Source organism: Heterocephalus glaber, unplaced genomic scaffold (assembly GCF_053883595.1).
Source record: "Heterocephalus glaber isolate CG9 unplaced genomic scaffold, H.glaber_assembly_v1.0 deba00001687, whole genome shotgun sequence".
Lineage (NCBI taxonomy): Eukaryota > Metazoa > Chordata > Mammalia > Rodentia > Bathyergidae > Heterocephalus > Heterocephalus glaber.
The window spans coordinates 1,078,070-1,100,790 of NW_028258412.1; the positions used below are offsets into that span (position 1 = coordinate 1,078,070).

The following is a 22,721-nucleotide window of genomic DNA, read 5'->3' on the forward strand; positions in this document are numbered from 1 at the left end:
AAGCCTACGTGCCAGGGTCAGAGTAGCTCCCACCCAAATTCCATTCCCACAACTAAAACCACCTGACTAGAAGGACAATGTTCTAATTACAACCATATATTTTGTCTATTCTGTTCCTAATTCGAGAATGCTTTGTCTTGTCCTTTATGCATCTTGTTTACATTAATCTCCATAGAAAATGCACATACCTTGCCAATAAAAGTGTCTGGGACTGGCCAGGGACTTTGTCTGTTACACCAGTATTTGTCATCCTGGCACCCCACTTTCTCTCTCTTAGTTCTGTCTCTTAGTGTATTTTCTTCTCAGGCCTGTGTTGTACACTGGACAGGGGACTGGAACCTAACTGCAGGGGTCTCCCGTAATTGGCACCCATCGTGGGGGCTTGAATCACGAGCCATCACCTGCTCAGTGAGGCTACTCAGAATGAAGAGGAAAAAAGAAAAAGAGAAAAAAAGAATCGACAACACAGTGCACCTCACATCAAGATAAGGAAGTCCAAACAAGAAGCAAAACCGAGAAAAATAAGGTAAGTGGTTCAGGTGAGAGAAGGTAGTAAAGGTGGTCAGCTGGGACTAAAACATAGGAAAATCACTTTCGGCCCAAGCCGGTCTGCAGTATTGAAATAAATGCTGCAAAGATAGTTTTAAATATAATTGTTGTTTTTCACAAACAAGAGCTTTAGATATAGAACTTAGGGAGCATGTCAATAATAATATCCAGACAGCTCAATCAAACAGAAAAGTTATAGACTTTGACAACATGGAGACTTGGATGCCCTGTTTTTTGGCCCAAACAACTGAGCCTAGGAGCCACTCAAGCTTCTGCTCCAAGGCAACCAGCCTCTGGTGAGAGCTATTTAGTTTCGGTTTAGAACAACTGCTTGCCAAATCTGCTCTTTCACAGGGCAGACTTGCCTCTCTCAGAAAATATAACATCATTACAGGCAAACCCCAGTGCTTCCCCTCTTGAGGAGGCTGAGCTGCTAAGATCACAAGTGCAGAGGAGGTGGGGGAAAAGGCATGAGGACAAGTGGTTGCCTTTAGTGCAAGGAAACTGGGGAGAGGGGGGTGTCACAGGCCCAGTGCCATGGTTGGACTCAGAGAAGGTCTAGCAGGGCTTGCACTCACCTTGGAAAGAACTGAAATGAGAAAATAAGTAATGGAATGAAAACAGCTATGAAAGCTGTGAAGAACATAAAGCAAAATAGTGAGAAAAAACACTCCTGGCTTTAAGAGCCCCAAGGCTAGCACTATGTTATCAGCATGATGCTGCCTGCAAAGGTCTGGAATCCAAAATAAAGCCAGAGAAAATGCAACTGTGCTCTACTAGACATCAAGAAATTTTACAAGAGAAATCAAATTACAAATTTTAGCTAATTGATAAATATATCTTTGCTTCAATTTGAGTTGATGTTTAATTGGTATGCTTAAAACATTTCTTATAAATCACAAATTCTTGAATTTGACTAACTTGCTCTTTTCTGTACTTTCTTGATGAAGAACTCAAGTTTACTGCTGTTCCATTGGCAGCCAGTCAAATTTTAAAATGTAACAATCTGAGAACAAAAAGGGGGAGGGGGACACTTTAAAATTTTAACAGCTGAAGCAAGTTATAGAAGGTTTATAAGTAAGTGAGATGGAGATCAAATATTAAGAAGGCTACAGGGCCGGGGATTTAGCTCAGTGGTTTTGCTGCCTGCTATGCAAGCACAAAGACTCAAGTTCGATCCCCAGTACCAAAAAAAAAAAAAAAAGGCTACAAAGTAAAAGAGATATATTTTTGATATGAAAGGATTTTGTATATTTGTCTTCTTGGATATAAAGAGCGATATGTAGAGACAAGATTAGAAGGCCTATAAACATCAAGAAAGTGTGTGGAAGTGATTTATCAAGGAAATGTGTATGTTTGCTTGTTGGTTTCAAGTTTGTTATAAAAGGTTTGTATTTATAGGCATAAAGAGCTTTTATTCTGATTCTAATTCTACAAGATATCTCTGTTAATTGACTTACAAAACATTTTGACTAGTCTTATTTACAACTATGAAACTAAAAATTATAAAGAGATATTATAATTCAATTAGGCTAAATATATTTGAGTGCACTGTAGTTTTATAAATTCTTTGTTTGTCCACTGGTCTGTCCAATCATACACTATTTTGTTTGAACTCAACATTTTTTTCCTTTAAAAATTTATTTTTATGGGCCGGGGATTTAGCTCAGTGGTTCCGGCGCCTGGCTCTCAAGCACAAGGGTCCCGAGTTCAATCCCTGGTACTAAAAAAAAAAGAAAAAAAAAATTTTTAAAGGGATATTTGCCTATAATTTCAATTGACTTACAGATAAAAGTTATTTAAGGTTCCGCCGCCTGCCTCGCAAGTACAAGGACCCAAGTTTGATCCCCAGTACCAAAAAAAAGGTTATTTAAATTGAAGACATGCATTTCTTTCCCCCCCACCCCCCAGTTGCTAACAGATCAAAATAATATAATGCATATTGTTGTTTAAATATATTCACTCCAAAAATTTAATTGGTTACAAATAATCTATTAATTGTTACAATCTGGTTTTTATAGGTTATTAAATAAGCTTTCTCAAAGTAATTAATGAAGACCCTTAGGTTTAGAGAGACTGCTGAATTGGACTCCCCTTGGTGAACAAAGAAGCAGCCAGATGGAAATATTTTCCAACCTTTGCTCAATAGGGGACCTCAACAGTTTCCATAGTCTTACAGCAGACTGACACCAATAGTTTTCATAGATTTATAAAAGACTTACATCAATGAATATTACTTAAATATGTTATTATAATATGTTTGCATTGTTGTCATCAAAGAGTTAAGTTCTAATTATATTTTTGTGATATGTTTACATTGTTCATTTTCAAAAGATTAAATTTTTCATAAAAAGAACAAACCAAGATTTAATTAAAAAGATACTTTTGGCTAGGAATATACTTTCTTTAATAGGTACTAGTCAAATTTTATATTTCCTCCAGAGTTAGTTTCATTGATTTGTCTTCCAAGCTACTTCTTAGAAGTTGTCAAATTTATTTCAAAACAGATTTTTGAAATATGCATTCTATATCCTTCTAAATTCTGTAAAATCTGTGGTAATGTCTCCTAGGTCTTGATATTTTAATTTTAAAAATGTATAATTGATATTGTGTAATAGGAAGTAAAGGTCTAAAGGAGCAGGGGAAGTGGGAGAGGTAGGGGAAAGGAAAAAAGGGAAAAGAAAAAACATGAGAAAAGGAAAAAAATGGAAACAAAATCTTTGCAAATAGGGAAGGGTGGAGGGAGTGAAGGGAGGGCAGGGGAAGGGAAAAAGAATAAGAACCAAGATACTCATGTAATGGTACAAGATCCCAATGATGTATGCAAATGTATTTTATACCTAAAATGTACCAATAAACTTAATGGGGAAAAAAACCAAAAAGATGCTTTTGGTACCAAACTAAATTAAAGGGCATAAGTTTTCATACATATAATTATGATAATTATTATTTTTGTTAATTTTCTGATGTACTAAATGTATTCATGCTTTTTGACTCTACAGGTCTTCTAATACATTCTTTTTTTTTTTTTTTTGGTACTGGGGATTGAACTCAGGACCACCTGCAAGACAGGTGGCAGAACCACTGAGCTAAATCCCCAGCGCTCTAATACATTCTTTATGGTAATAACCTCTCAATTCAGATATTTTCCTTTCTCATATGATCCAGCTACTTATGATAACAGGTATAGTTATAGGCTGATATATTTTCTTTAGATGGCAACCTATCAAAAGATAACAATTTGGGTAAGAGTTTTTTATGCTTTTAAGGAGGATGAGTTCATTTAACAATGGCTACTTTATACCAAGATGGACATGTAAGTATGTTACAAAGATAATGTCATCATGATTGTCATGCTGAAATATCATGTGAGGCTCTTGCTTTAAAACTTTTTTTCTGTTAACATTTTACAGGAATTCAACTACTAGAACAACCATGATTGATAATAACAACAGTTCTCTATATATTATATTTGAAAGTGCTTGATATCCAGGTAAAATTATAATAGTTAAGTTCACTACTCCCATTGCAAAGTTTATGTTATTGATCTTCTCTTCTGGGTGTTCAACAACTAAAGTTTAGAGACCAGAACTAGAAATATAACTGGGCTAAGAAGACAGTCAATATTTTGGCCATAGGGCTGGGGATTTAGCACAGTGGCTCTGCTGCCTGCCTTGAAAGCACAAGGACCCGAGTTCGATCCCCGGTAACAACAACAACAAAAAAAGTAAAGTAGTAATATTTTGGCCGTGGCCCTTCAAGATCTATAAACAACCCAGGACATGAGAGGACTTTTTTTACAAGATCCTACAACTTTGGCAAGTCGCCCAAGCTTCTGAGCAGGGAGATTGTTGGACACCAAAAAGATAAGAATTAATAGTGTGCCAAAGGAGTGTCACTTGGGGCCGGAGATTTAGCTCGGTGGTTTCGCCGCCTGCTGCGCAAGCGCAAGGACCCGAGTTCGATCCCCGGTACCAAAAAAAAAAAGACAAAGGAGTGTCACTTGAAGGGAAAAATCTCCCACGCTTTCACAGAAAGCAACATGGTCAAGCAAGGCTGTGACACATCCTGATGGCTGACACTGACAGGAGCTGTAAAGCTCTGTACAGGGTTCAAAGTAATGGCTGTGGAGACTTAATTGACCTTGATAGACAGCAAGAGGTTAATTTAAATTAATATATCACCTTAACTTGGCCTTAAGCACCCAGTAGAAAAGTATAATCCAAAGATGTATAAAGTCAAGACCATAGTAATAAAGCTGTATAGAAGAAGGGGCCCCAATTATTGCTTCTTGGGCTTTTGGCTAAGATCAAGAAGGGACTCTGGTTGCTGACCCCTACTGGCAGTTTCCAACTACACTGGTGACTCACCCCTGTTATGGGTCATTGGAAAAGACTATGGTAAAATTTATGGACCTCAACAAGAGTTTTTAAATTTTTTAGCTAAAATTGTTTTTAAAAATTATTAAATTTTCCATCTTTTTAAGCTAAAATTAAAAGAAAAATTTTGACAAAATATCAGACCAATGTCTGGTCCAAGTGCAGTGGTATTTACAACTAATTGATCACAACCAATTACAGATAACCTCTATTAGTAAAAGGATCTAAGACCCAGCAGGTCACAATCACTATTTTAGTCCTTTAAAAAGTTTCTAAACATAGCTCTTTACCCAACCTGCTTTTTTTATTTTAGTACTTATACTTTGATTATACATGCTCTAATTTCTTTAAAATTTTGTTTATTCTTACCTATAGGCTGCCAAACTCCAAGTGATCATATAGATAAAATCAACAACAAATATAGCAGATTTTTTTTTTTACCAAAATCCACCAGATTGACTTTATAAGAGAATTTATAGGGCAGGGGATTTAGCTCAGTGGTTCCACCACCTGCCTCACAAGCACAAGGACCCAAGTTTGATGCCCAGTACCAAAAAAAAAGAGAGAGTTTATAATTGCTAAATTACAACATGATTTTTATTCAAGGCCTATTAAATTAGCTCCCTGAAGAGAAGAGCCCCTAACTGCTGTCTTCCCTACATCAGTCCTTCTCAACTCGACGCAGATGGATTGAAACTATGCCCTTTCTCCCCTAACTGCAGTTGGAGATGCTTTTTATTTAAAAAAATATATATTATAGGGCCAGGGATTTAGCTCAGTGGCACCGCACCTGCCTCACAAGCGAAAGGTCCTGAGTTTGACCCCCGGTACAAAAAAAAAAAATTATTATAGACAGCTAAGTCAGTTAGACTCATTGTAAGTCCTTGTGACATTGGTCCATTGGATAATTCACGGGGACAAGCCATTGTTGGGTGTACTCACCTTTCCCTAAAAACACAATTACATAAAAAAGGGAGGTACAGCTACTTCCACAAGCTCAATTAGATCTTATCACTTTCATTTTAAAATTTTAAATAGACTTACAGAAGGTAAATATACTCCATTTAAACTCCATTGATTAAAGATAGATCTACTGACATGTTCTAGACACTAATGTTGTCAAAAGTATGTCCTAACTAAAAAGTAATTGGCCCAATACCATTAATAACATAGGGGCCAAGGTATGCTTATTTTTCAGTGGAAGATAAGAAGATGCTGTGGCTATCATCCCAGAATATACTATCATGGACCAAGATGATGGATTCACTGCAAGGAGCACAATATGACACCCCTGATGATAGCCATGCAAAGGCTGCATCTGAGCAACTCCCCTCCCCTGCTGCAGCCCTGGGACCTGAAAATATCACCAGATCTGATGCAGCTGCCATTTTCAAACAGAGAAGGGGGAGATGCAGAGGACTGTAATATTGATTATGTCTAAAGCAAGCTGTAAAGGGTTAACCTCACAATTGGCTTGTTTTGAGAAGTGAGTCTGGCCAAAGCCTACGTGCCAAGGTCAGAGTAGCTCCCACCCAAATTCCTCTCCCTCAACTACAACCTCCTGACTAGAAGGACAATGTTCTAATTACAATCATATATTTTGTCTATTCTTTTCCTAATTCGAGAATATTTTGTCTTGTCCTTTATGAGCCTTGAGGAACTCTTATTCATCATAAACCTACTCACTTCTAGGAACTTTCAGTGTAACATCTGAACAACAAAAAATGTTGCCAGGCACAGTAGTGCATGTCTGTAATCCCAGCACTCGGGAGGCTGAGGCAGGAGGATTGCTGTTAGTTCAAGGCCAGCCTGGGCTACATAATGAGACAGCCTGAATGGCAGAGCAAGACCCTGTCTCAAAAAAACAAAAGAAAAGGAAAAAAAAGACATAACATCTGTATGTTTTATTTCTTATTATTACAACCTCAGTGGTTTCCTTACTCTACAAATCTAAAATCGAGGCTCAGAAAAGTCAAATGAGTTCAGGCCTGCTTGACTGGACTGTGCTTTTACTTCTCCAAAGCCCACTTGATTTGGTCACTAAGCTAATTCTTTGCCATTACCTGACACCCTTTTCTGTTCTGTAAGGCTCACTGAGGTATGTATGTCTCTTCTATGCCTACATACTAAATCAGAACACCAATCCCAGTGGAAATTTTTTTTTTTTTTTTGGTACTGAGGATTGAACCCAGGGCCTTCACACTGAGGTACATCTCCAGCACTTTTAAATTTTTTAATTTATTTGTTTGTTTGTTTGTTTTTATTTTGAGTCAAGATCTTGTTAAGTTCCTAAACTGCTAAGGCTGGGCTCAAAACAGATCTTTCTATTTCAGCTTCCCAGTGTTCTGGGATTACAGCATGGGCCACCAGGCCCAGGGGACCCCAGTGCATTGTAAGTGTTTTTTTCTGGCCTGTCTTCTCCACTGGTTGCATGTTTCTAGAACCCGGGACTCTCATTCATTATGCTCCCAGTGGAGTGCCTGGTTGAAGGAAGGAGTGAATGGAAATTAATGACACAATGTCAGGCCTCAGGAAAGGATTCAGCTAAAGGGATTTGTGAGCAGCCAGTGCCAATTTGAAATCAAGAGGAAGGTTTTTAAGTATGTGATGGCAGTATTTTCTTCAAACCAGACATACCTGTCTAAGCCTTTGGGCCTACAGTTGACAGCTAGGATCAGAAAAGCACGGCAGGGTGATCCTAAGAAATCTTCCATCTTGGCAGCCTGTCTTTTTTTGAAAATATATTCTAAGGCTTGACACATTTGAAAGGGAACTGACAAGTACAAAGTGTGTTAGTCACTGCACGAGTTGCTTCACATAAGTAATTTTCACGACAATGATTTGAGATGAACCTTTGAGGCTGAAAACCTCTGTTAAAATTTGACTGAAGACAGAGAGCCAGAGCTGGACGATGTGGATGGGCATGCAACTCTGCAGAGTTCCACAGAATTGGGGGCATAACCTGGACAGTGCAGGGGTCTCTCTGGTCCCTTCCTGTAACAGTGTGACATATCGTCCCAAGAGACTAAATTACAAAGGACTTAGCACATTAGATAGCCGAAGCAATGATATCTGAATTCTGGGATTTTAAGAAAAATCATTATATGGTGCATCTTTTTTAGGAATGATTTTTAAGAGGTAGAAACAACCCGCAAATGTCTATCAGGAGAGGAATGGCTAAACCAAAACTGGCCTCTCTGTGCTGTGGAATATTATTTGGCATAAAAAATGAATGAAGTACAAATACCTGAACCCTGGAAAACCTTATGCTGAAAGAAAAGACGACATATTATTTGGTTCTATGTGCATAAAATGTCCTGAATAGTTAAATCCACAAAAGACAGAACAGATTAGTGGTAGTCAGGACCATGAGGTAGCAGGGAGGAGAATGGCAGTAAGTGCTTGGTGGGTGCAGAGGTTCCTTTTGGAATAATGAAAATAATCAGGAATGAAATAGAAGTGAAGGTTGCACAATGTTCTATATGTACTGAAAAGATTAACATTACATTGTATGAATTTTACCTCATGAAAAGAAAGTGATAGAACACAGTCCCATTCTGCTTGGGCACCAGGGACGTTAATTTCTGGACCTCATGAGTGGACCTGCTACCATCCCTGAGCCAGGGGCCAAGCAGGTGACAATGGCTTTAGCCTCTGCTGGAACGTGCACAATCCCCACCCTAGAGATGGCTGTGTCCCAGAGGACTCTCCCTTGGGCTCCTGTTCTGGGACCATGGGTACACTTAGGCAAGAGGAAAACCATCTTTAATCCGGTCCTCCTCCTCATCGTGTTCTCATGAGGCTGAGGGAAGATTAGCCAATGACTGCATTTGGTCAGTTTGAAAGTCAGTGAGGATATCTAGGGCCAAATCCATGGATGAGCTACTTCCCCAGGCTGTGGACACACTGTGGAAAAGGTTCACCTATTTAAGCTATGCCTATCATAGCAAGAAGATGTCTCCTTTGCTTTTGAAAGAAGGGAGAGAAAGTAGAACTTGTAAATATGGAGTCCAGTGGTACTGAAGTATGTGAGGCAGCTCTCATGGAGTGATCTCAAGGCAGAGGAATGCACTCCACAGTGGAAGCTATTGATTGGCCCATGTGAGCACGTGGCTACACAGTGAGAGACTGAATGATGGACAAAGTTCTCTGCATTGGATGGAAAACAGGAAAATGTGCAACTTTCACATGACTTGCTCAAGAGGAAATCCTGTGCCCTGGACATCACTTTATCCCTTCCTGCTGGATGGAAGCCAGGTGTGGAAATACAGCTTCACCTTGTCTTTTGGAGCATGGCACAGTTCCCCAACCCTGCCATCAGCCTAGGTTCTGGGACGGCTCTCAGAGCAGGCACTACCTATCAAGGGCTGCTACATGTAAGAGACGTAACTTTCTCTTGTGTCTCTGCATGTAGGGATCACTTAACTGCAGTGATTTACCCTTTAGTTTATTCAGCCCTGCTTCAACCATCCACCTCCCTAAAGCCTGAAAATGTACTACTACAACCTTACCTTTTGCCATCCAGACACTTCTTCTAAAAAGGCAAATCTGAAAAAAAAATACAAATAAATAAATAAATAAAAAGGCAAATACTGCACTGCATCTGAAAGATTATCATAATGAGATGATATTAATCAGGGGTGCCTTGGAATAAGTCTAGAAGGATCTTTTCTGGAAAAGAATAATGCACTTCCCACAACTGTGGGTCATATCAGGAACTAGGTAAATATTTTATAAAATTAAAAGTGATAAGATGCAGAGAAATTTAGGCTAGATAGCCTGAGCATACAGTAGTGATTTGGAGCAGGGTCATGGCTTGACTATCAGGAAAAAATTAGTTTGATGGCAATCTGGTATTCAAAGAGGGGAGAGTCTAGTCAGAAAAGCCAGCAAAGCTGCCACTGTGGGTTTTTTGTTTGTTTGTTGTTTGTTTTTAGTTTTTTGGGACTCTGTAGTCTCACTGTGTAGTCCAGGCTGGTCTTGAACTCACAGCAATCTTCCTGCCTCTGCCTCCCAAGTGCTGGGATTACAGACATGTGCCACCATGCCCAGCACATGCCACTGTGGCTTTGCAAGTGAGGTTAAGTCAGGCCACCTGTAAAGATTTTGACCTTGGGAATAAGGTGGGGGCCAGCACTTCTATAACACTGGGAATATTTCAGAAAAATAGTATTATGCCAGGCCAGGGATTTAGCTCAGTGGTTCTGCCACCTGCCTTCCAAGCAAGGTCCTGAGTTCGATCCCCAGTACCCAAAAAAACCAAAAAAAGGAAAACAAAAAAACCCAGTATTATGCCTATCACAAAAGTCAGTATGCCATTTTATCTTCCATAGAGGAAGATGTAAAAATTGAAATCTCAAAAAGTTAACCAAGCCAAGGAATGGTGACACACACCTGTGTAATTAAAGCACTCTAGGAGGCTGAGGCAGGAAGATCACAAGTTTGAGTACCACCTGGGCAAATTAGCAAGTCTCTGAAAGTAAAAAGTAAAAAGGTCTGGGGCTGTAGCTCCAGACAAACACCCTAGGTCCAATCCCAGGGGAGGGTGAGGTTTTTACCACTGCAGGCCACCCAGATGCTCCGTTAGAGAACTGAAATAGAAGCCAGTAGTTTTGCCCCAGTGCCATTTTCACTGGACTCTGAGATCCCCTTCAACAGGACTCTCCTTCTGCACCCGCCCACCACCTTAACAGAACATGGAAAGAAATTAATCTAGTTGAACTATGAATCTCTACCTTGGTAGCAGAATGTTTAAAGGCAGTTTTAAGCAGGCATGGTGGTGCATGCTTGTCATTCTAGCACTTGGGAGGCTCAGGCAGAAGGATTGCTGCAAGTTCAAGGCCAGCCTGAGCTACATACCAAGACCCTGTCTCAAAAAAACAAAAAGCAGGGGCCAGGGATTTAGCTCAGTGGTTTCGTTGCCTGCTTCACAACCGCAAGGACCTGAGATCGATCCCCAGCACACAAAAAAGAAAAAAAAAAACAGGGCTGGGGATGTAGCTCAGCAGCACAGCACCTGCCTGGCAAGTTTGAGGTCCTGAGTTCAATCCCCAGCACCAAAAAAAAAAAAGCAAACAAAAAAAATTTTTAAATCTTCTTTTTGGAGATCCATAGTAAGAGCATGGGAACTGCAGTTCAATAATATTAATGTGTGACTGGAATTAGATCATTACTTAGAGATATATTGATGAGGCCTGAGCATTAAACTATTCCATAATGTCAAATAATTTAATTCCTGAAATTTGGGGGACCTATTTCTTTTTCACATGATTTCTCCCTTCCTTTTCTTCTCCCTTTTCACCACCTACAAATATGAAACTTGTCTCAAGATAAACTTTTCCTTCACAAACTATCAGATACAGAGGAAGGCATTTCACGATGGAGTTATAACCGTAAGTAAGCAAAAGCATTAAAACTTGACTGAACACCACAGGATGGATGATGAATAGAGAAAACACTCAAGAAGCTGGAATTAGGGGCCAGGGATTTAACTCAGTGGTTCCACCGCTTGCCTCGAAAGCACAAGGACCCGAGTTCGATCTCCGGTAACAAAAAAAAAAAAGAAGCAGGAATTGTCTGGGCTGACAGCAACGGAAAGGACCAAGACGCCACTGATGCAAGCCAGGTGAGGGCACTGCAGAACATGCTTCAGGGAGATCCAGAGGACACAAGCCACCAGGGCTTGTGATGCACGCAATATTAATTGCACAATACACTGCATAACATCCGAGCACCTGGGAATATTTTAGTTCAGTGCTTACTAGTAACATATCCATTGCTTTGCAGATGTAATTACTTTTAAAAGTTTATTTTAAAAACCCCTCCAATGAAGTGTTCTCTAACTACTTTAGAAAAGTTTAAAATAACCAGAATCCATGCACTCAGAGAAACTGACAGGGATTTCAAACACCAGTTAACTCATTACTAAATGAAGACTTTTTAATGCTCTTCTGTTAAAGCATTAATGTCGACTTCTAAAATCTTTTGCAGTATTTTAATTTCTTAACCTGGTGACAGTACCTGTGGGGCCCTGTGGCTGCCGTGCCAGCCCTGGAACCTGTTGCTGCGGCTCTAACTTTCATTGAGCTCTTCCTTTATATCATTTCATCCACGTGACAAGTTCCTGAAAGGAAACGGTTTTCAAATTCCATCTCTATGGATAAAGAAACCAAAGCACACAGAGACTATTTTCCAAGACAAAGAAGTAGTGGGTAGAAGTTTAAGGTTCAAGCCCAGGTTTTCTGACTCTAACCCACCACCTACTGATTGTTTAGTTCTGCTGCTTGTACAACTTATTATGTTCACAATCTGGGGTCACTGTATTTGTGATCACTGTACCTTACATTCCGTGGAGACCCTGATTATCAAAAACCTTTTCCATTGATTGCCTTCATGATAAATGTATTTATTGTAGAAAAAAAAACATATTCCTACTCAGCAAAAAGAAAGGCTTTAGATTTATTGGCTTCTCAAGAGGTAGTCACAGACCAAGCCAGTCTTGGAGCGAGGGGAAACCCTGGGTATCAGAAGGACACCCAGATTCTTTTCCAAAACTGAACCCAGGTACACTCCCTGAAATTCTTTCATTTGTCATCAAGTTAATATTCATCAAGACTTTTCTGTCAGGTGTTGCTGGGAACATAATATCAAGCAAAATAGGAATAGTCCCCTTGCTTTGAGCCATGTGAGGTCAGCCACCTGAGGAGGAGAGAAGGGCTGCAGAGGACGTTTCATCAAATGGTCAATGACTCAAATATTTGCATAACTGTTTTTCCTCAGAAATATGAAACCAGCATATTTTACCCTGCAGCAGGAGTGCTCTCTGTGTGCTTCCCATTTCATTATCCTGAATAAACACTTACCTGGGTTTGATGTTTGTTATGCTTTGTTTGTCTGCTTGCTTGTCAGCTGTGACAGTGAGTGAGGAACACAGTGTCCACCAGTACCGTCCTGTCTTCCTGTGCTGAGTCTCGCTAGAGGATGACAGATTTCCCCAACAGCACTTCTTTACCATCACTGCATTGCTATAAAAATAATTTTTTGCATCTTGGTGGGGTCACAGGGCTCCCATGGTCGCCAAAGACACTTTGCAAACTCTGCTGTGTAGTCTGTGTAATATAACAACTCTTGTATAATCATTCTGACAATAGGAATTTTTAAAATATATAATAAAGACAGATTACAGAAGGAGAAGTCCTTAGATTTATATTAAAGGAGTCATTGGAGTTGTGTCAAAGTAACTTTTTTCTGTACTGGGAATTGAACCCAAGGCCTTCCCACTGAGCTACATCCTACACCCCCAACTTTTTAAATTTTACTTTATTTTATTTTATTTTTTGTTTTGTTTTGTTTGTTTTTTGGTACTGGAGATCGAACTCGGGACCTGACACTTGTGAGGCAGGCGGCAGAACCAGTGAGCCAAATCCCCAGCCCAATTTTATTTTATTTTTTGTTCATTAACTTTATTTATAACATTTAAATCAATACATTTTAAAAATTTTGAGAAAATTATGCAATGAAAAGTAAACTTAAATGGAAGATATTTAAAAGAGTTTTTTTAGGGGTATGCTACAAGTGTAATTAGAGTAGTAAAATTAAGGAATAAAAGATTTAAAATCTAATGCATAATAATAAGAAATTTAAATGTTACAGAAGGATTTTGCAACCAAAATGCAGATTCTGTTATTATTTCCTCTCTACCATGGTACTGATCTTAATCTGACAATATTCCACTGAACTAATATAGGAAAGGACTCCAAGATCTTGTATAGTATAAGAATGTCAATTTGTTATTCTAGAATTGCACTATAACATTTAAAGAAATGTAAAATCTGAGGCTTCAATTTACTGGTATTGGGTATCAGCTTTACTACCAGACACACAGTTGTGGGAATATACATCCCCAAAGTAAAGCAACAGGTAATGAAAATTTAAGCATAAATATGCCTAGTTTTATACAATAGTTTTGCAGATCAAATGCAAAGTACCTTTTTTGCTTGTTGGCATGTTTAATATTTATCAAATATATTTGATTTTTAAAGGCATTGTAAAGTTGAATCTTTGTCAACCATACAGGCATGTAAGTGTTCATATAAGCACTTCCTATTCACATGTTACTGAGTCTTTTATACACATAATAATAAAGGATTTTCTTTCATAACAAACCTGAGAGGTAGGCACTATGCAAATTCTTTTATAAAAAAGAGAAGAGCATAAAATAGAAATTTGATATTTTACCCAAATCCACAACTACCCCAGTAGCGAGGGTGGGATTTGAACCCAGTCTGCCCAGTTTAACAATCAAGTACATACCCACTGCCCTATAGCTTCCCACTGCATTATAGCTTCTTTTTTTTTTTTTGGTACCAGGGATCGTTATAGCTTCTTTTCTTGTTCCTTTGAAAGACTTCCTCCTCCTCCTCCCTCTTCTCTCTCCTCCACCTCCCCTCATCCTTCTCCTCCCCAGAATGCAGAGGAAAAGGGGAACAAATGCTGGCCATCTGAGCTGACTGGGGACCCTGTATCCCAGCTTCTCGTTTTGGAGAATGCTGATAGTGCCTGTAGGTAGATCCCCAAGGTAAATGAGTAATAAATAGGTAGAAAGGAGTGGTCCAAGGGATGGACCAGGGAGAAACACAGGAAAAGAGCCAGCAGGGAGTGGTGTCCCGGGAGCCTGCTGAGGACAACGGAGCTCTACGGAGGAAGCTGTGTCCATAGGGTCAGAGGCAGTAGAGGTGTGGAGAAGGCACAGTGTGACGTGCGCCCCTCCACTGGATGTGCTCACTGTGGCAATTCATGCCCACTTGTTGCAAGAAATATTTTAAGCAAGCAGCACAAGAGAACAATTAGGAAGGTGGAGACTGAGCAGCACTGGAAAATCCAAGCACGGATAGGGTGAGTATGGGTTCATCTTCCCAGAATCTCAAAAGGAAGGAGATGGGGACTGGGGACTTAGCTCAGTGTCCTCGCACCTGCCTCTCAAGCACAAGGTCCTTAATTCGATCCCGGGTACCAAAAAAACCAGAGGCTGGAAGTGTAGTGTTTACTCCAAGCAGCCATCTAGAAAACAGGGGGAATGAGATGTTCACATGGGAGTTGTGAAAAATCTCTGCTGAAAATTTGAGATTCTGCCACCACGGTAGTGCACACCTGTAATTCCAGCATGGCAAGGCTGAAGCCGAAGGATCACTGTGAGTTCAAGGCCAGTGTTGGCTGCATAGTGAGTTCAAGGCCAGCCTGAACTACACAGTGAAAACTGTCTCAAAAAATAAGAAATAGGGGGCCAGGGATTTAGCTCGTGGTTCTGCCACCTGCCTCGCAAGCCAAAGACCTGAGTTCGATCTCCGGTACCAAAAAAAAAAAAAAAAGAAGAAGAAGAAAGAAAGAAAAATTTGAGTTTGTGTTCCCACAAAAGAAGGAGGAAATTACACAGTATTTAATAAATTACCTTTGCTAAAGAAAATAAAATTAAGTTGGAGATGATGATGCACACCTATAATCCCAGCACTCAGGAGGCTGAGGCAGGAGAGAGCCAAGTTCAAGGCCAGCCTGGGAATTTAATGACTTCCCGGGCCAGCCTGGACTACACAGTGAGACCCTTTCTCAAAGAGGAGAAAGAGAAGGAGAAGAAAGAGAAGAGGAGCAGGAGAGAAGAGGAAATGGAAGGAAAGAGGAAGGGGAAGGGGAAAAAGGAGAAGGGAGGGGGAGGAGGGGGAGGAGGAAAAGCAAGAGATCAACAGAAAATTTTAGTTCGCATCTTGAGATTTGCAAACAAATATTCTTAGTAGAGATCTCAGAACACCTTAAAAGCAGTACTCAAAGAAACTTCTCTGTCTTGTCATCTGTCCTTCTCCTCTTTCCTCTCTAACCTGTTAGGGAGTGGAGAGGACTGAGCAGACCTGTCCCCTTCTGGAGAAGAGAAGAGCTGTGATTCTGAGTGAAACAAATTGTGTTACTATATAACATTGTGATATAGGAGAATACAACCCCCAACCTGTTAGATGTCAAATATGCCAACTTCGTGGTCCCACAACACTGAGGAATGAAATTGTGAACCCAAGGAAGGAGTTAGGAGAGTTTTATTGCAAATAAGAAGAGAAGAATAGCTCCTGGATTTCCAGCGGGGATCCCAAATAGGGTTGCCACCAAGGCCCTTTGTCAGGGGTAAGTTATACAGCAAAGTCACAACATGGATACAACTTGGGTCAAACTTCAATCAACCTATACCTTATGACTGCAAATGTAGCCGCTTAGTTAATGCTGCTCCAGTAGGGAAATGAGTCACACAGCAAGGGTATGTAGCAAGGGAAAGAATAAAGGCATTTTTGGAAAGGGATGAGTCTGGATGCTCTGGCCACCCACCTGGAAGACTGATGCCTGGCTGTACTTCCTGGACCAGGTGGTGCTAGTTACAGTATAATTCCAAGTTACTGCTTATTCCTTAGGGAGGCATGCAGGACTGGCTATTGCCTCTTTATCTTCAGGTGTGTCTCCATGCCCATATTCTGATGTCTTAATTTGGGGGGAAGGGGGATACTGGGGATTGAACTCGGGACCTTGAGCTTGCGAGGCAGGCAGTGGCACCACTGAGCTAAATCCCCTGCCCTCTGATATCTCAAGTGCTGACTTCCTTGAGAATCCAGCCCCTCTCTGACTGTACTTTAATTTCTATCTAACTTAGCCACCTATAATAACTAGACAGTTAAAATTACTAAATTATAGTCGATGCCCAAACTAAAGTGACTATAGGACTTGGAAGTGACAAGAAGTCAGAAATTTGGGTGTCCCTGTTTAAGGGCAAGGAAAGCAGAATTTAAAGGATGCTGCAAAATAAAATTGAAGATAATTTGTGATTATATCCCATGAATATTGCTTCTACAAAGCAAAAGTCATAATAATTACGTCACATGATTTTTGGTTAAGATTGTGTTAAAAAACCAAAAGGGGGACCGCGGGTTTAGCTCAGTGGTTCCAGCGCCTGCCTCGCAAGCTCAATGTCCCAAGTTCGATCCCTGGTACCAAAAAACAAACAAACAAACACACACACACACAAATAAAGGGTCAGGCATCATGGCTCATGCTTGTAATTCCAACACTCTGGGAGCCTGACGCAGAAGGACCACAAGTTCCAGCCCAGCCTGAACAACTTCCAGACTTAACAAGACCCTGTCTCAAAATTTTTCAAAATGTATTTTGTTTTGCTTTTTTTTTTTTTTAATTTTTTTATTAGTACCTTTTTTTTTTTGTACTGGGGATCAAACTCGGGACCTTGCCCTTTCGAGGCAGGCGCTGGAACCACTGAGCTAAATCCCCGGCCCCTTGTTTTGCTTTTTGAGACAGGGTCTTGCTATGTAGTTCAGGCTGGCCTTCGACTCACTGTGCAGCCCAGGCGGGCCTCAAACTCAGAGTGATCCTCCTGCCTCAGCCTTGCAAGTACTGACAGGTACCACCATGCCCTGCATCAAAATTTTAAAAATTTTATGTTTTGGTTTTTTTCAGTACCGGAGATCGAACTCAGGTCCTTGTGCTTGTGCAGCAGGCGGCAAAACCACTGAACTAAATCCCCGGCCCAAAATTTTAAAAATATTAAAAGCTCTGGGGATGTAGTTCAGCACAAAAGGCCTAGGTTCAATCTCTGATACTGCAAAATAAGGAGGAAGGTGAGAAAGCAATGAAGAGCAAAGAACAAGGAGAACTATGTCAGTGTTCATTTCCTGCCCTTGATTCAGCCTATTCATTGAACAAATTTTTGTTGAATTCATACTATTGGCTATTTTTGGGTTTCAGAAGACATAAAAACAAAACATAACAAACAGAAGAAACCAACCTGACACTTTAAAGCCCCCCATCTAAGGAGAATGCAAATGACCTGGCCCTTCAGCACCAGTGGAGGGCTCCCCGTAGGCACTCTGCACGCTGGAGGTTAGGAGGTACATTCAGTGCTTTGACACACTTCTTGAATTTTGTGAGCTTCTTTCATTATCTTTCTATCAAAGACTGATTCCGGCCACTACACAGCCATGACACAGGGGATCTAAAGACATCTATCTCCTGGGGCCCCTGGGCTGGAGAGAGGCTACTTTGCTTGGCGCCATATGAGGATGGAAATTCCTTCTCCATTTGAGTAATGAATTCCCCATTAACATTATGAAATCATTTTTCTTCCTCTCTCTAAAATCTCAGGTACAATGCCAGCAAGTTTCTTTTCTTTTTTGTTTTTGTTTGGGGGTTTTTTGTGTGGATTTTTTTTTTTTTTTTTTTTTTTTTTGGTACCAGGAATCGAACTTGGGACTTTGGACTTGCAAGGCAGGCAGCGGAACCACTGAGCTAAATCCCCGGCCCTGTTTCTGTTTTTTGAGACAGAGTCTCAGTCTCACTATGTAGTTCAGGCTGGCCTTGAACTCACTATGTAGCCCAAACTGGCCTTGAACTCACAGCAATCTTTGTGCTTCAGCCTCCTAAATTCTGGGATTATAGGCATGCGCCACCACGCCCGGTTTAGCAAATTTCATCTTGGGTGCCACCTAGTAGCTTCACATCACAGTGAGAACACTGTCTAAGCTTTTGCTGGCTGAGGCCAAACCAAGCCAGGCATGTGTTCCTAATCTTTACTTTTTATTTTGTTTTGTTTTGCTTTTGAGACAAGGCCTTGCTATGTAGTTCAGGCTGGGCTTGAACTCACTAAGTAGCCCAGGCTGGCCTCAAACTCATGGTGACCCTCCTGCCTCAGCCTCCTGAGTGCTGGGATTACAAGTGTGTGCCACCATGCCTGACCCCTAATCTTTATCCTTGTCAAGTAGTCATAGAAAAAATGACTTCATATCCTCACAATTCAGATTATCTACTTCCTATGTGTAAGAGAGAACTGACATACTTGTCCCCCGCCATTGATGGGCTGTCTGAAGTTCAGGGAAAGGACTCTATATTCTTCCAAGTGACAGATTATAAAGCTGCTTCCTTCTTTTCTTTGGCAGCTACAGGAGAGAAGCAATGCCAACCATGTCCCTTCCCTGCCCAGAGCACAGAAGTCTTATGGAGATGTTTAGATAGAAAGATGCCAATGCTTCACCTTTTTCTGTGTGGTTTGAGCTTATGATTATTTAAAAGCAAAACAAAAACCAGAACTTGACATTCCATATTTGAAATCCATTTCAAAACCATTGTATAACAGGCTTGAAGTTCCTAGAAAGCCCCAGTCTATTATGACTTTCTTCTAAAAGTTTAAATGATGAAAATAATATGGCTGCCAGACATGGTGGCACACACCTGTAATCCCAGTACTCAGGAGGCTGAGGCAGGAGGATCACCACAAGATCGAGGCCAGCCTGGGCTACATAGAAAGAACCTGTCTCCAGAAAAAACCAAAAATAAATAAATAAATAATACAGCAAATATTCATGTATCCAGATTTTTTTTTCAGATTTTAATAAAAGAAAATATTATGCTAAGAGTTTATCTTGTTTGTTCTCTTCATTCCAGTCATTCTTTTTTTGTTGTTTTGTTTTTTTGGTACCAGGGATTGAACTTGGAACCTTCCACTTGCGAAGCAGGCAGCAGAATAACTGAGCTAAATCCCCGGCATTCCAGTTGTTCTTCATCACTCATTCACATGATATTTATCCACCTAGTCGATTTTTTAAAATAATTTACTACAGGGACCAGGGATTTAGCTCAGTGGCTAGAACCCAGGGCCTCCACACTGAGCAACATCCCCTACGCTTTTTTTCATTTTGAGAGAGGGTCTCAATAAGTCACTAAATTGCCCAGGCTGGAATTGAACTTGTGATCCTCCTGCTTCAGGCTCCCAGAGTGCTGGGATTATAAGCATGAGCCACCATGCCTGGCTTCAAGAGCACTTTTAAAAAACAATCAGTGGCCAGCCATGGTGGCACATGCCTGTAACCTCAGCCCTCTGGAGGCTGAGGCAAGAAGATTGCTCCAAATGTGAGGCCGGCCTGGGCTACAAAGTAAGTTCAAAACCAGCCTGAATACATATTGAGACCCTGCCTCAAAAACAAAACAAAAGGACAATCAGTGGTGGCTGTCTAACTTTGTGGTTGTGGTAGGTAGCAACACCAACTGTGACAAACAAGCAGCTGACCAAAAACGGAAAAGAAAAATCTAGGGACTAACATATCCCCAGGGTGTCTTGAAAGCTTTGCTATACTTCTAGGAGCCAGAAGGGGATGCACACATGCATGACAAGGAAAGACCTGAGAGACCCTAACCTCTTCATGCGGCTGAGCTGAAAGCTGTTTCCATTCAGTAGGGAACAGGTAGGCCAGAGAAGTGCTGAAGACTTCACCCCCACACACACACAACCCCTTGACAAAGGCTGGAAGACTGACTGGTTCTTGGCCTTTAAGCAAACCCCTGTCCACTCGCTAGCTGACCAGTAGGTGAACTGAGCAGAGTTCAGTGGCAACATCTGAAGAATACGGATTTCCAGAATTAGCCTAAAAATGTGGTCATCTTCATAAAATTAACAGCTATAACAATAACAACTTTGGGAAGGGGTATCTGACTTCCAGGACTACTACACTATATTATTTAAAAATTATGACACATTAACTGGGCGTGGTGGTACACACCTGTAATCCTAGAACCCGGCAGGCTAACGCAGGAGGATTGCTGCAAGTTCCAGGCCAGCCTGGGCTACATAGTGAGTTCAAGTCCATTCTGAACTACATAGCGAGACCTTGTGTCAAGAAAACCAAAAATAAAATTAAATTAAAATTATGACGTATGAAAGAAAGAAAAGAAAAAGGTATTATATATACAGAAAAAAATTGCCATTGCACACTGAGAAAACCAGATATTGAGCTAGACAAAGACTTTTAATAAATGATTATATATTCAAAGAAATAAAGAAAAGCGTGTGTAAAGAACTGAAATGATGAGAATTGTGTCTCTATTATCAAATAGAAGATATCAAAAAAGAAGTTATACAAAATAACCAAACGGTCCCCTAACACTGACAGCACATATGAACCCTGATGATGCCAACAGCAGCTGTCCGTCACCAAGTGTGTGCTCCGTGCCCTGGTGCCATGCCCAATGTGCCAACGAACCTCCTGTGTTACTGACAATGCCCTGGGGTGGGCACCGCAACACCACCATGCCACAGGTGGGGAGACTGAGGCACAGGAAGGCCAGGGGACTGTCTCAGGTCCCACTTCTGGGGAACGGACGGTCTCTCTCCAAGCTCTGCTGCACCGTTCTTCCTCAAGCTCCTCCTCTCACGCCTCCTTCCTGAGCCGCTTTGTCCTTGTAAAGTGTCCAGCAAAAGCATAGGTCCTGGGGCTACACGGGTTCTAGTCCCAAATCCCTTCTCCGGAGCCAGGCATGCTGGATGAGCGCCTTCACCTCTCTGAGCCTGTTTCCTCACTGGCAAGCTGTGTGTGTTGAGGGGGTGTTTGGACACATCTGTTACTTTCTCTCCAGCACCACCAAACCTCAGAAACCTCTGGTTCCTGTCCCCCCACCCCTTTGCCACCCAGATTATTCCCCCCAAACTGATCTGGAGTGCAGGAGCTCACAGTCGTGTTTATCTGAGGGTAGCGCAGGAAGTGGGGTCCCACAGACAGGCCAGAGAGCCGCGCAGTGGGGGCTGGAAGGAGCACACTGGGCCTTTCCGGGAGCCTGAGCCCCTTCCCCGAGTCTGCCTCCTACTCACACATCATCCCCAACCCCTTCCCATCCGCGCCTCCCTCCCCACCCTCCTCTCTCCTCCCTGCCAAGAGCCTCAGACTGCACCATTCCACAGGTGCCCCAGGCTCCCCCTCCTCACTGTCCTGCTGCCTTTTCTTCCCCTGCTTTTCAGGACTAGGAATTGACCCAGGGCTTTCTCACTGAGCTAGTCTCCAGCCTTTTTTCTATTTTTTCTTTTGAAACCAGGTCTTGCTAAGTTACCCGAGCTGGGCTGGAACTTCGAATCCCCCTGCCTCAGCATCCCAAACACTGGGCTTATAGGTGTTTGCCACCATACATGGCCTCTTCTTCCCTTTTATCCCATTCCAGGTGCCAGGCCCCCATCCAAATATCCCTGCCCCTCACAGGCTTTTCCTGTCCCCTTCAAGATTCTCTTACAATCTAAGAAAACAAATACTAGGGGCAGGGATTTAGCTCAGTGGTTCTGGCGCCTGCCTAGAGAGCGCAAGGTCCCAAGTTTGATCCTTGGTACCAAAAAAAAGAAAACAAATATTAGCCTGGGCATGATGGCTCACACCTGTAATTCCAGCACTCTTGAGGGCTGAGGCAGGATGATTGCCTCAAGTCTGAGGCCAGCCTGGGCTACATAGTGAGTTCAAGGCCAGTCTGAACTCCACAACACAACTCTGTCTCAAAAAAACAAAAACAACAAAAAAAAGAAAACAAAACAAATATTCGCTGCTGCTCCATCCTGGATCCACAAGTGAAAACTTGACAGGATTCCTTTCTTGTGATGACCTGAGCTAGCTCTTTCCCTCTCAGAACCCAGCACACAATAAATAGGTACCCAGGGTCAGAGATTTAGCTCAGTGGTTCCAGCGCCTGCCTTGCAAGCTCAAGGTCCCAAGTTTGATCCCCAGTACCAAATAAATAAATAAATAAATACGTATTAACATTTGTTGAATGACCGAATGAGCATCCCCAGCCTTCCTTCTCTTAGCATCTGTTTTCCCCCTTACATTCTCCCAGTGTTTCCCTCCCCAGCCCACTCTGGGTCACGTCCTTCTTTCACCTGCCCCTGCAGCTAGGCATCTCTCCCCTCCAGACAGACTGCAGACATTGTAGCACTCGGCAGTCATGGCA

The 22,721-nt window shown here is 41.5% G+C and overlaps 1 protein-coding gene across 1 annotated transcript in view; it reads right to left on the minus strand.

Annotated features, from left to right (window-relative positions):
• Window positions 1-1,444: 1,444 nt before the first annotated feature.
• Hic2 (HIC ZBTB transcriptional repressor 2) overlaps window positions 1,445-22,721 on the minus strand; it is a 66,721-nt gene continuing 45,444 nt past the window's right edge. The window contains exons 2-5 of the transcript XR_015446303.1: window positions 12,791-12,952; window positions 11,949-12,051; window positions 9,440-9,476; window positions 1,445-2,272 (exon numbers count right to left, since the gene is read on the minus strand). The gene's annotated coding sequence lies outside the window, so the exon portion shown is untranslated. The remainder of the gene's footprint in view (window positions 2,273-9,439; window positions 9,477-11,948; window positions 12,052-12,790; window positions 12,953-22,721) is intronic.